The sequence below is a fragment of the Neofelis nebulosa genome, chromosome 9 (genome assembly GCF_028018385.1).
Source record: "Neofelis nebulosa isolate mNeoNeb1 chromosome 9, mNeoNeb1.pri, whole genome shotgun sequence".
Lineage (NCBI taxonomy): Eukaryota > Metazoa > Chordata > Mammalia > Carnivora > Felidae > Neofelis > Neofelis nebulosa.
The window spans coordinates 78,111,721-78,125,512 of NC_080790.1; the positions used below are offsets into that span (position 1 = coordinate 78,111,721).

The 13,792-nt window shown below is 39.5% G+C and overlaps 1 long non-coding RNA gene across 1 annotated transcript in view; it reads right to left on the reverse strand.

Moving 5' to 3' along the window:
• Positions 1-13,710, reverse strand: part of LOC131485200 (uncharacterized) — a 100,172-nt gene extending 86,462 nt beyond the window's left edge. The window contains exons 1-2 of the long non-coding RNA XR_009248701.1: positions 13,549-13,710; positions 11,980-12,196 (exon numbers count right to left, since the gene is read on the reverse strand). This is a non-coding gene — a long non-coding RNA (uncharacterized LOC131485200). The remainder of the gene's footprint in view (positions 1-11,979; positions 12,197-13,548) is intronic.
• Between the last annotated feature and the right edge of the window lie 82 nt (positions 13,711-13,792).

Sequence of the window (13,792 nt, forward strand, 5' to 3'; positions counted from 1 at the left end):
AAAGGTAGAACTAAAAGGAGAAATACAAAAATCTAGGATTGTAGTTGCTTATTTTCATACCTTCTCTCAAAGATAGATAGAACAAGTAGACAGAAAATCAAAGATATAGAAGCCATGAACAACACTTGAAACTAACTTGCTGTCATTGACATTGATAGAACACTCTTCCCTACAACAGCATGATACACATTCTCTTCACATACATCAGAATCAACTGAAAAGCAGGAAAACAATAGAGAAAATCAATAAAACTGAAAACTGGATATTTGAAAAAGATAAAGTGAAAAACCTCTCATCAGACTGATCAAGAAAAAAAAAAAGAAAGAAAAGAAAAAAGACACAAATTACCAGCATCAGACATTTGCAGGGACATCACTATAAATCCTAAAGGCAAGAAGGGAATATTATGAATAACTTTATGCCAATAAATTCAACAAATTTAATTAAACAGACAAATTTCTTGAAAAACACAAAATACCAAAGCTCATTCAACGGTAGGTAACCTGAATAGTCCCACATCTATTAAATAAATTAAATGTATAGGTTAAAAAAAAAAAAACCTTCCCATAAAGAAAATTGCAGACCCACATTCCCTCGTTAGTGAATTCTGCAAAATATTTAACAAAGAAATAATACAAGACTTATACCTCAAAAGCTACAAAGCATTGCTGAAAGAAATTAAAGGCCTAAATAAGTAGAGAGATGTACCTTGTTTATGGAATCCAAAGACTCAATATTGTTAAGTAGGCAATTCTCCTAAATTGATCAATACATTCAATGGAATTGTTGAAGTTCCAGGATGTTTTCATAGAAAATGGCAAGCTGATCCTAAAGTTTATATGGAAAGGTAAAGGATCTAGAATGGCCTCAACAGTTTTGAAAAAGAACAAAATTCTTTTAGATTACCTGGTTTCCAAACCTATAGTAATCAATATGGTGTGGCATTGGCATAAAACCACACTGACATATAGGTCAATAGAATAGAAGGATAGTCCAGCAAAAGACCAACACATTTTTATGGTCAATTTATTTTTGACAAGATGTCAAAGCAATTAAATTAGAAAAGGATATGCTTTTCAATAAATGGTGCCAGAATATCCATACACAAAAAATTAGACCTCTACTTACATCACCCGCAAAACTTAACTCCTAAATGTAAGAGCTAAAACATAGAATAAAATCTTGGTGACTTCAAGTTAGGCCAAGATTTCTTAGATATGACATCAAACATACCATCCATAATAGAAAAAAAGGTGATAGTTTGAATTTCATCAAATTTTTTAAAGTTTTCTCTTGAAGAGACTCCATTAAAAAATGAAAACTCAGAGCAATGTGGCTGGTTCAGTTGGTACAGCATGTGACTCTTGATCTCGGGGTGATGAGTTCAAGCCCCATGTTGAGCAAGGAGCCTACTTCCAAAAAAAAAAAAAAAAAGGAGAAAAAGAAGAGAAGAAGAAAAACCCAACCACAAGCTGGGAGAAATTATTTTCCAGCAAAGGAATTATATCTGCAATATACAAAAACTCTTACAACTCAATAATGAAAACACACACACGCACATAAAGGACAAAAGATTTGAATAGACAATTCACCAGAGAAGATATACGAATGTCTAATCAGCGTTCAAATGCTACTCAACATCATTACTGTAGTTTGTTGTATGTGAACTACTACTCAAAAAAAAAAAAAAACCTGTAAAATAAAAAACTACCTTTGGCAGTTGCTAGGGCATCAACTCATTATTCTTGAAGATTAGTAGAAAAATGAAAAGAACTGGGAGGAGTCAAGATTGCGGAATAGCATGGAAGCTTTCCATGTGTCTCGCATCCATGAAATACAGCCAGATCAACACTAAACCATCCTACACACTTAGAAAACCAATTGGAAGATTAACACAACAATCTGCACAAACTGAACCACAGAATTCAGCAGGTATGTGACACAAAGAGCTGAACTTGGGGAGCAAGAAGCCCTGAAAGGTAGGGAACCCCTTTTGCAGGTGGAGAGAGGACGGAGATGGGGGGGGGGGAAGCATATGGGGAAAGCACCCCTCCCCAAAAGCAGCTGGAGAGAAAGTGGAAAATTGGAAACAGCCGCAGGGACTAAACTAAAAAGGGAGAAAGGAGAAAGGAGAGGGTTTAAATTCCATTAAGACTAAACAAGCGGAGCGCAAAGGCTGCAACTCCGCAGCTCAATACCTGGCAGTGCTCTGGTGGGAAAGGTGAATCCCCAGGAACAGAGTGGGGGTCCAAGAGGATCTCAGGCCACACGGGGAAAAGTGGTTCCACTGCTGGAGGGACGTTTGGTAGAGACTGTTGAAGCCACCTGGTCCCAGCAGACCCCAGAAGGCAGCCACATTCGCTGGTGCTGGGGCAAGATTGTTGAGGGTGAAGCCTGGTGTCAGATGTGTGTTGCGATTTTCCATGGTCCCTGAAACGCTGAGGCTACAATGTCTCGCGATTTTTTTGGAGGGTGGGCTGGCACCTGGCCTCAGTCTCGGGGCACTGGCAACAGCAGGGTCCAACAGGCGTTCCTGGGTGCAGCTGACATTCGGCCATTGCTCATTCAGCCATTGCTAGGTGAGACCCTCCCGTAGGGCCGCGGAGTGGGTCAAAGCCACAGTCTTTCGGAAGTAAGGGGCCGGGGAAAACAGCCGCATCTGAGACAAAACTTGGGAGAGAGGTACTGCCTGGGGCCTGGTCGCGGGGAGTGAACGAGAGCTGAAGATGGAGGACCGGTGCACGACTGCTGATCCAGGAGAACAGACTGGGTGGCTGGGCGGTGCCATTTTTCACCGCTCTCGAGCATGTGCATGCGCCCTATGAGCACCGCAACAATCCACCCCAGTAGGCTAGCAGCGCCATCTAGGGGAGAGCAGAGCTGTTACACCAAGCCCTGCCCAACTGGGCCAACTTCACTCTTCAAGAACACAAACCTCAGCACCGGCTTAATTTATGGACTAAAGAGCTACATGGACCAACCTCTAGGGGAAAACGAAGCAATTTCAGTCTTACTTAAATCTCTTAGCAGGTTCATCTATTCATTTTTTTTCCTCTTTTTCCTTTTTCTCTTTTACAGTTCTTTTCTTTTTCTTGAATACAGAAAAAGAAAAAAACTCTATTTTCAATTTTTATTAAAAATATGTCTTTAATTTTTATTACTATATTTTTTACTTTTGTGTAAATTTTTTCAAATTCTACTTTACTTCCATCATTTTATTTTAGTCTACTTCAGTGTACTCACTTTTTCAAATTTTCAAACAATTTCCTTTTTTTCTTTTTTTTTCTCTTTTTCATTTCTTTCCTTTTTCTTGAATGCAGAAAGAGAAAAACTTCAGTTTTACTTTCAATTTCTTTTAAAAATATTTTTATCTAATTTTTATTACTATATTTTTTGCTTTTATGTAAATTTTTTCAAATTCTATCTTACTCCCATCATTTTATTTCAGTCTACTACAGTGTATTCACTTTTTCAAATTTTCAAACGATTTCTTTTTTGTCTTTTCTTTTTTCTTTTTTTATCTTTTTTCTCTTTTTCATTTCTTTTCTTTTTTCTTAAATACAGAAAATGAAAAAATTCATATTTCTTTTTAATTTTTATTAAAAATATTTTTCCATAATTTTTTCTACTATATTCTCTACTCTTGTGTATTTTAGTCTACTTTAGTGTATTCTTTTTTTTTTAATTTTTTTTAATTTTTTAATTTTTTTTTTTTAACGTTTATTTATTTTTGAGACAGAGAGAGACAGAGCATGAACGGGGGAGGGTCAGAGAGAGGGAGACACAGAATCTGAAACAGGCTCCAGGCTCTGAGCTGTCAGCACAGACCCCGACGCGGGGCTCGAACTCACTGACCACGAGATCATGACCTGAGCTGAAGTCGGCCGCTCAACCGACTGAGCCACCCAGGCGCCCCAGTGTATTCATTTTTTCAAATTCTCAAACGATTTCCTTTTTTTTCTCTCTCCCCACCCTTTTTTTTTTGTTTGTTTGTTTCTCTAATCTGTCAAACCACTTTCTACACCCAGACCAAAACACACCTAGGATCTAGCATCATCTATTCAATTTTTGTGTGTGTATGTTTTTAATTTTTAATTTTAATTTTTTTAAATTTTTTTAATTTCAATTTTTCTACCTCATTAATTCCTTTTCTCCCTTCAAAATGACAAAACGAAGGAATTCACCCCAAAAGAAAGAGCACGAAGAAACGACAGCCAGGGATTTAACCAACACAGACACAAGCAAGATGTCTGAACCAGAATTTAGAATCACGATAGTAAGAATACTAGCTGGAGTCGAAAATAGATTAGAATCCCCTTCTGCAGATATAAAAGAAGTAAAAACTAGCCAGAATTAAAAATGCTATAACTGAGCTGCAATCACAGATGGATGCAGTGGCAGCAAGGATGGATGAGGCAGAACAGAGAATCAGTGCTATATAAGACAAACTTATAGAGAATAACGAAGCAGAAAAAAAGAGGGAGATTAAGGCAAAAGAGCACGATTTAAGAATTGGAGAAATCGGTGACTCATTAAAAAGGAACAACATCAGAAGCACAGGGGTCCCAGAGGAGGAAGAGAGAGAAATAGGGGTAGAAGGGTTATGTGAGCAAATCATAGCGGAAAACCTTCCTAACTAGGGAAAGACACAGACATCAAAATCCAGGAAGCACAGAGGACTCCCATTAGATTCAACAAAAACCGACCATCAAGAAGGCATATCATAGTCAAATTCACAAAATACTCAGGCAAGGAGAGAATCATGAAAGCAGCAAGGGAAAAAAAGTCCCTAATCTACAAGGGAAGACAGATCAGGTTTGCAGCAGACCTATCCAGAGAAACTTGGCAGGCCAGAAAGGAGTGGTGGGATATATTCAGTGTGCTGAATCAGAAAAATATGCAGCCAAGAATTCTTTATCCAGCAAGGCTGTCATTCAAAATAGAAGGAGAGATAAAAAAGTTTCCCAGACAAACAAAAATTAAAGGAGTTTGTGACCACTAAACCAGCTCTGCAAGAAATTTTAAGGGGGACTCTCTGAGGGGAGAAAAGATGAAAATATATATATAAATAAATAGATACCAAAAGCAACAAAAGATTAGAAAGGACCAGAGAACACCACCAGAAACTCCAACTCTACAAGCATTATAATGGCAATAAATTCATATCTTTCAGTACTCACTCTAAATGTCAATGGACTCAATGTTCCAATCAAAAGACATAGGGTAACAGAATGGATAAGAAAACAAGACCCATCCATATGCTGTCTACAAGAGACCCACTTTAGACCTAAAGACACCTACAGATTGAAAATAAGGGGATGGAGAACCATCTATCATGCTAATGGTCAACAAAAGAAAGCCAGAGTAGCCATACTTATATCAGACAATCTAGACTTTAAAATAAAGACTGTATCAAGAGATGCAGAAGGGCATTATATCATAATCAAGGGGTCTATAGACCGAGAAGACCTAACAATTGTAAACATTTATGCACCAAATGTGGAAACACCCAAATATATAAATCAATTAATCACAAACATAAAGAAACTCATCGATAGTAATACCATAATAGTAGGAGACTTCAACACCCCACTCACAGCAATGGACAGATCATCTGATCAAAAAATCAACAAGGAAACAATGGCTTTGAATGACACATTGGACCAGATGGACTTAACAGATATATTCAGAATATTTCATCCTTAAGCAGCAGAATATACATTCTTCGCCAGTGCACATGGAACGTTCTCCAGAATAGACCATATACTGGGACAGAAATCAGCGCTAAGTAAATACAAAAAGATCGAGATCATACCGTGCATATTTTCAGACCACAATGCTATGAAACTCGAAATCAACCACAAGAGAAAATTTGGAAAGGTAACAAATACTTGGAGACTGAAGAACATCCTACTAAAGAATGAATGGGCTAACCAAGCAGTTAAAGAAGGAATTAAAAAGTATATGGAAGTCAATGAAAATGATAGCACCACAACCCAAAACCTCTGGGATGCAGCTAAGACGGTCATAAGAGTAAAGTATATAGCAATCCAGGCCTTCCTAAAGAAGGAAGAAAGATCTCAAATACACAACGTAACCTTATGCCTTAAGGAGCTGGAAAAAGAACAGCAAATAAAACCCAAAACCAGCAGAAGACAGGAAATAATAAAGATTAGAGCAGAAATTAATGCTATCGAAACCAAAAAACAGTAGAACAGATCAATGAAACTAGACAGTTTGATCAAGAAGAAAAAGGAAAGGACCCAAATAAGTAAAATCAAGAATGAAAGAGGAGAAATCACAACCAACACAACAGAAATAAAAACAATAATAAGAAAATATTATGAGCAATTATATGCCAATAAAATGGGCAATCTGGAAGAAATGACAAATCCCTAGAAACATATACACTACCAAAAACTGAAACAGCAAGAAATAGAAAATTTGAACAGACCCATAACCAGTAAGGAAATCGAATTAGTAATTAAAAATCTGCCAAAAAAAACAAGAGTCCAGGGCCAGATGGCTTTCCAGGGGAATTCTACCAAACATTTAAGGAAGAGTTAACACCTATTCTCTTGAAACTGTTCCAAAAAATAGAAATGGAAGGAAAACTTCCAAACTCTTTCTATGAAGCCAGCATTACCCTGATTCCAAAACCAGACAGACACCCCACTAAAAAGGAGAACTATAGACCAATTTCCCTGATGAACATGGATGCAAAAATCCTCAACAAGATATTAGCCAACCAGATCCAATACATTAAAAAAATTATTCACCATGACCAAGTGGGATTTATACCTGGGATGCAGGGCTGGTTCGATATCCGCAAAACGATTAACGTGATTCATCACATCAATAAAAGAAAGGACAAGAACCATATGATCCTCTCAATAGATGCAGAGAAAGCATTTGACAAAAGACAGTGTCCTTTCTTGATAAAAACCCTCAAGAAAGTAGGGATAGAAGGAGCATACCTCGAGATGATAAAAGCCATATATGAGCGACCCAACACTAATATCATCCTCAATGGAAAAAAACTGAGAGCTTTCCCCCTAAGGTCAGGAACAAGACAGGGATGTCCACTCTTGCCACTGTTATTCAATATAGTATTGGAAGTCTTAGCCTCTGCAATCAGACAACACAAAGAAATAAAAGACATCCAAATTGGCCAGGAGAAGGTCAAACTTTCACTCTTCACAGATGACATGATACTCTACATGGAAAACCCAAAAGATTCCACCAAAAAACTGCTAGAACTGATTCATGAATTCAGCAAAGTAGCAGGATATAAAATCAATGCATAGAAATCAGTTGCATTCCTATACACCAACAATGAAGCGACAGAAAGAGAAATCAAGGAATCGATCCCATTTACAGTTGCACCAAAACCCATAAAATACCTAGGAATAAATCTAACCAAAGAGGTGAAAAATCTATACACTGAAAACTATAGAAAGCTGATGAAAGAAATTGAAGAAGACACAAAGAAATGGAAAAAGATTCCATGCTCCTGGATAGGAAGAACAAATATTGTTAAAATGTCAATACTACCCAAAGCAATCTACATATTCAACGTGACCCCTATCAAAGTAACACCAGCGTTCTTCACAGAACTAGAACTAGAACTAGAACTAGAACAAATAATCCTAAAATTTGTATGGAACCAGAAAAGACCCCGAATAGCCAAAGCAATCTTGAAAAAGAAAACCAAAGCAGGAGACATCACAATCCCAGACTTCAAGCTATACTACAAAGCTGTAATCATCAACACAGTATGGTACTGGCACAAGAACAGACACTCAGATCAATGGAATAGAATAGAGAACCCAGAAATGGACCTACAAACGTATGGCCAACTAATCTTTGACAAAGCAGGAAAGAATATCCAATGGAAAAAAGACAGTCTCTTCAGCAAGTGGTGCTAGGAAAACGGGACAGCGACATGCAGAAGAATGAACCTGGACCACTTTCTTATACCATACACAACAATAAACTCCAAGTGGATGAAAGACCTCAATGTAAGACAGAAAGCCATCAAAATCCTCGAGGAGAAAGCAGGCAAAAACCTCTTTGATCTTGGCCACAGCAATTTCTTACTCAACATGTCTCCGGAGGCAAGGGAAACAAAAGCAAAAATGAACTACTGGGACCTCATCAAAATAAAAAGCTTCTGCACAGCGAAGGAAACAATCAGCAAAACTAAAAGGCAACTGACAGAATGGGAGAAGATATTTGCAAACATCTCACATAAAGGGTTAGTATCCAAAATCTATAAAGAACTTATCAAACTCATGGGGCGCCTGGGTGGCGCAGTCGGTTAAGCGTCCGACTTCAGCCAGGTCACGATCTCGCGGTCTGTGAGTTCGAGCCCCGCGTCAGGCTCTGGGCTGATGGCTCGGAGCCTGGAGCCTGTTTCCGATTCTGTGTCTCCCTCTCTCTCTGCCCCTCCCCCGTTCATGCTCTGTCTCTCTCTGTCCCAAAAGTAAATTAAAAAAAAAGTTGAAAAAAAAAAAAAAAAAAAAAAAAGAACTTATCAAACTCAACACCCAAAAACAAATAATCCAGTGAAAAAATGGGCAAAAGACATGAATAGACACCTCTCCAAAGAAGACATCCAGATGGCCGACCAACACATGAAAAAATGCTCAACATCACTCATCAACAGGGAAATGCAAATCAAAACCACAATGAGATACCACCTCACACCTGTCAGAATGGCTAACATTAACAACTCAGGCAACAACAGACGTTGGCGAGGATGTGGAGAAAGAGGATCTCTTTTGCATTGTTGGTGGCAATGCAAGCTGGTGCAGCCACTCTGGAAAACAGTATGGAGGTTTCTCAAAAAACTAAAAATAGAACTACCCTACGACCCAGCAATTGCTCTACCAGGCATTTATCCAAGGGATACAGGTGTGCTGTTTCGAAGGGACACATGCACCCCCATGTTTATAGCAGCACAATCAACAATAGCCAAAGTATGGAAAGAGCCCAAATGTCCATCGATGGATGAATGGATAAAGGAGATGTGGTATATATATACAATGGAGTATTACTTGCCAATCAAAAAGAATGAAATCTTGGGGCGCCTGGGTGGCGCAGTCGGTTGAGCGTCCAACTTCAGCCAGGTCACGATCTCGCGGTCCGTGAGCTCGAGCCCCGCGTCGGGCTCTGGGCTGATGGCTCGGAGCCTGGAGCCTGTTTCCGATTCTGTGTCTCCCTCTCTCTCTGCCCCTCCCCTGTTCATGCTCTGTCTCTCTCTGTCCCAAAAATAAATAAAAAACGTTGAAAAAAAAAAAAAAAAAAGAATGAAATCTTGCCCTTTGCAACTATGTGGATGGAACTGGAGGGTATTATGCTAAGTGAAATTAGTCAGTCAGAGAAAGACAAAAATCATATGACTTCACTCATAGGAGGATTTTAAGAGACAAAATAGATGACCATAAGAGAAGGGAAACAAAAATAATATAAAAACAGGGAGGGGGACAAAAGACACTCATAAATATGGAGAACAAACTGAGGGTTGCTGGAGTGGTTGTGGGAGGGGGAATGGGCTAAATGGGTAAGGGGCATAAGGAATCTACTGAAATCGTTGCTTCACTATATACTAATTAATTTGGATGTAAATTTTAAAAAATAAAATATAAAGTTAAACTATAAAAAAAAAAAAGAAAAGAAAAGAAAAAGAAAAAGAACCAAACAATATTATCCAGGCTTTTCTAAAGTGAATTGTGCTTCAGGAAACCCTAATAGTCAACAGGAAAAAAGGGGAGGGGTTTAGAATCACAGTCACAAATACAGAAGGAATAATAGAATTAGAACATCACTAGTATGTAATCCTTAATAAAATAATAAATCTAGACAAAGAGCATCCATGGCTGCTGAAACCATTATGTTAGAGGCTGATGCGGAATTTAATAATGGATGAATTAGGTTGACTACATCTGAAGTCATCAATAAAATTAACATCATGAAATGTGGAATATTATGTACTTTCTCTTGTGATGCAATAGTACATAGGACCACCTATAACATATTTTTGCAAAAAAACTGTATCTGAATATTATCAAGCTTCTAGAGCTAATTATCAGGAAGGATCAAAGGACTTGTTGAAGGATGCCTTGAGGTTGCAATTAGCCAAAATCTGTGGGAAATTCTATAGATCAACAAATAAATATCATAAATGGGAGTAGGGAGAGAGAGAATTGGTATAAATTAAGAGAAATTTAAGAGATACGTTAGTCAAATGCAAAGTGGTGGACTTTGTTTGGATCTTGATTCAAGCAAATCAATTGCAAAAATACCAGAGATATGTGTGGAAATTTGAACAATGACTATGTATTAGGTAATGCAGGAGATTTATTATTATTAATCTTATAAGGTGTAACAATGATACTGTGGTTATCCTTTTTTTAAAGAGTAGTTAGCTATTGGGTATTCGTACTGAAGTGTTCACAAGTTAAATTAAATCATATCTGGGATTTCCTTTAAAATATTCCAGTGACCACAGTACAGGGGTAGAGGAATGCTGTGGAAATGCATAGAGTAAACAGTGCTGACAAGCCTTAGAAGTAATATGGGTGGATATATGGGGTGGGAGGGTAAATACAGTATCTCCCCTACTTTATTATATTCCATAATAAAGAACTGGGGTTGTGTTCTGTTGAATTTTACATAGGCTGTATCCATACAGATCCCACCCCTGGGGCCAGTTCTCACTTACTGAGAGTTCAGCAGGAGGATTCCCTCCCTGATCCACACAGAGACCACAGGTTCAGTGTCTGCAGGGTGCACAGGAGAGAAAGGAGCCAAGGGTTAAGAAAACAGTAAAGCAAGCAGGTGAAAGCAGGCACCCACCTGTGTGCTGAGGATTCACGGAGAGTGGGGGGACCCTGGCGAACAGACCACATGTCCAATCCAAAGGGGGCAGCCAATGTTGCCATGTGGGAACAGGGGCACCAGATGGCCAACTTTCCTGATTTTTCATTAGAAAACTGAAATCTGAGCATTTCAGTAAAATCTCCCAACATGAAGGCAAACAATTAAAAATCGTTTCAATGCTTGGCCACTCAGTGCTAGAAAGCTGAACAAATTCTGTCAGGAGGCTAGATTTGTTCCATGGACCGCTGTTTTGTGATCTCTGACACCACACCATGTAATGCATTATACAGTGCTGTGATGCATTAATAATTGTTGACATCTTTAGCAGTTGGGTCACATGCTGGGACAACTGGGGTCGCATACATCTGAAATACCCAGACCTTTTACATGCAAACAGCTGTCAAGCCAGACATCCCCCATACTGAACTCTGAACTGAACATAGGCATACAATTATCTCTGTCAAATTGCATATTGTCATTTGTCAGAAACATTTGTCTCTGGATTGTCTCTACTTGTCCTCCAAATTCTATGGAATTTTTACTCCCTTCCAGCTTTGTGTTGCTCACAATAAGCCTGTCTTCATCCAAAATAACTACAAAGTCAATGTCAGCCAGGGATGTGTCGGGCTCTTCTGCTCGAGATCACCTATAACTTCACCTACCTTCCAAGTTTGTCCATCTCGTATTTACACATCTTCCTCCTTAAAGCCACCCTACATCACATACAGGCCTAATCCACCAATCTTGCGGCGTTAATCGTGTCACCTCCTCCCATCTGTATGGTACTATATGGTTTTTAAGGCATTTTCCCAAAATATCCTGACTTGATCTTTGTCACCTATCACAGGCTTTAAAAATCCAATCAATGTCACATTAAGATGTTGCATTACAAATCTGCCAGTAGTCTGTTTGTTTGTTTATAACCCACTACTAATTTCCTAGCAGGGGATTTCTAGACTAAATAGAGAAAAGGCAACTAATTTCACTTCCTTCCTTCACACCTCACCATTTAACCAGAAAAAGAGCTCCCCAAAGCACCACCATTCCCACAATAGCTAACAGAGACAGAAACAATATTTAAGAGAAAATTCTAACCTTGAGAGTTGACAGAAAGTAGAATGGGTTGCTTGTGAAGAAAAGGCATTTTGATACCAGAAGTTTTCAACTAGGAGCTGGGGTTCTGTAGAAGGGATTCCAACATGGATGGGAAGTTGTGCGGAATGATCTTACATTCAGTTATTTCTGTCCATGTGAGGAACCTGTTCCCTGCTCAGCTCTCAGAAGTATCTGACCAGTTCTTGCAGTGAGTAACCTGTGACATCAGAAACACACTTGGCAAGTCTGATCATTTTTATGCTTTGTGTATTTTACAACCAATTCCCTTTTTGAAAAAAAGGGTTTTCAGCAAGTTTTCTTTTAAAAATCTCAACTTGGGGCGCCTGGGTGGCGCAGTCGGTTAAGCGTCCGACTTCAGCCAGGACACGATCTCGCGGTCTGTGAGTTCGAGCCCCGCGTCAGGCTCTGGGCTGATGGCTCGGAGCCTGGAGCCTGTTTCCGATTCTGTGTCTCCCTCTCTCTCTGCCCCTCCCCCGTTCATGCTCTGTCTCTCTCTGTCCCAAAAATAAATAAAAAACGTTGAAAAAAATAAAATAAAATAAAAAATAAAAAAAATAAAAATAAAAATCTCAACCTTTCCACTGTCGTTCAAAAACGAAGAGAATCCATACAACGGAATATTATTCAGCTATAAAAAGAAATCAAGTAGTGATACAGGGTAGAACATGGATGAATCTTGAAAACATTACACTAACTGAAAGAAACCAGTCACAAAAGACTTCATGTTCTATGATTCCATTCATATGAAGGTTCGCAATAGGAAAATGTATACAGATAGAAGGTAGATTAAGTGGCTGCTTAGGGCTGAAGTGAGGAGCCAGCGGTGATAGGTAAAGGATGTGGGGTATCTTACTGAGGTGCTAAAAATGTTCTAAAATTGACCATAGTGATGGTTGCACAATTCGGTGAATACACCAAAATCCATTGAAACGTACACTTTAAAACGGTATATGAACTACTTCTTAAAACTGTTTTCTTTTAAACTTAAACAAACTTTCTTCTTATAATTATTAATGGACAGATACTTGTCTCCAGGCCTGGGCTAGATTTCTCACCATCTGCCGTAGATGAACCTGTAAGCAGAAGGCTCTCGGTGGGTGAGAGCCTGGCCTCAGGTTAGATGAGGAGGGCAGACATTCTCGCATTTCAGTGGGCATGAGTCTCTCCATCCTCAATCTGTAGCAGAGGAGATGGACAAGAACTCCACCTTCCACCCACTTTCTCTGAGCCTTCTAGGTCTTGCCTCTCAACGCTCCAGATAGTATTTCTATCCCAGGATTTAACTATATGCTGTCCATAAAAACAGCAGAAACCACTCTTTCGGAAGGACGCGTTTGGGACGACTCTCAAGCCGACTAAACTTGTTCTCTGCTCGGCCCACACCTCCTGGGGATGTGGGGCACCCACCCATCCCTTGGCAAAGCAGTCCCCACGCTTCAGAGGAGTGCTGCCTACAAAAACACAAACACAGATTTCCTGCCCCCTCCCCCCACCCCTCAGGAGGACTTCTGAACCTGGCATTTGTGGCATGCATGAAAGGACACCCACCACTCGGACATCTCTAGAAGACATCTGCTCTGCGGTCCGCCAGCAAATTGCACCACTGCAGACTGGCACCGGAGACAGGAGGCACAAAATGGGGAGAGGGAAACGCCCAGTGCACATATCCCAAACTCTGCACGTCCGCCCAGGGAGGCCTGTGCCTGGAGAGGGGAAAAGGGCCCCCAGTCTCGGAGTGTCTGCAGCTAGGAGAGAAGGGAGGGACTGCTCCAGTTCCGCCCTGCTCTTGAGC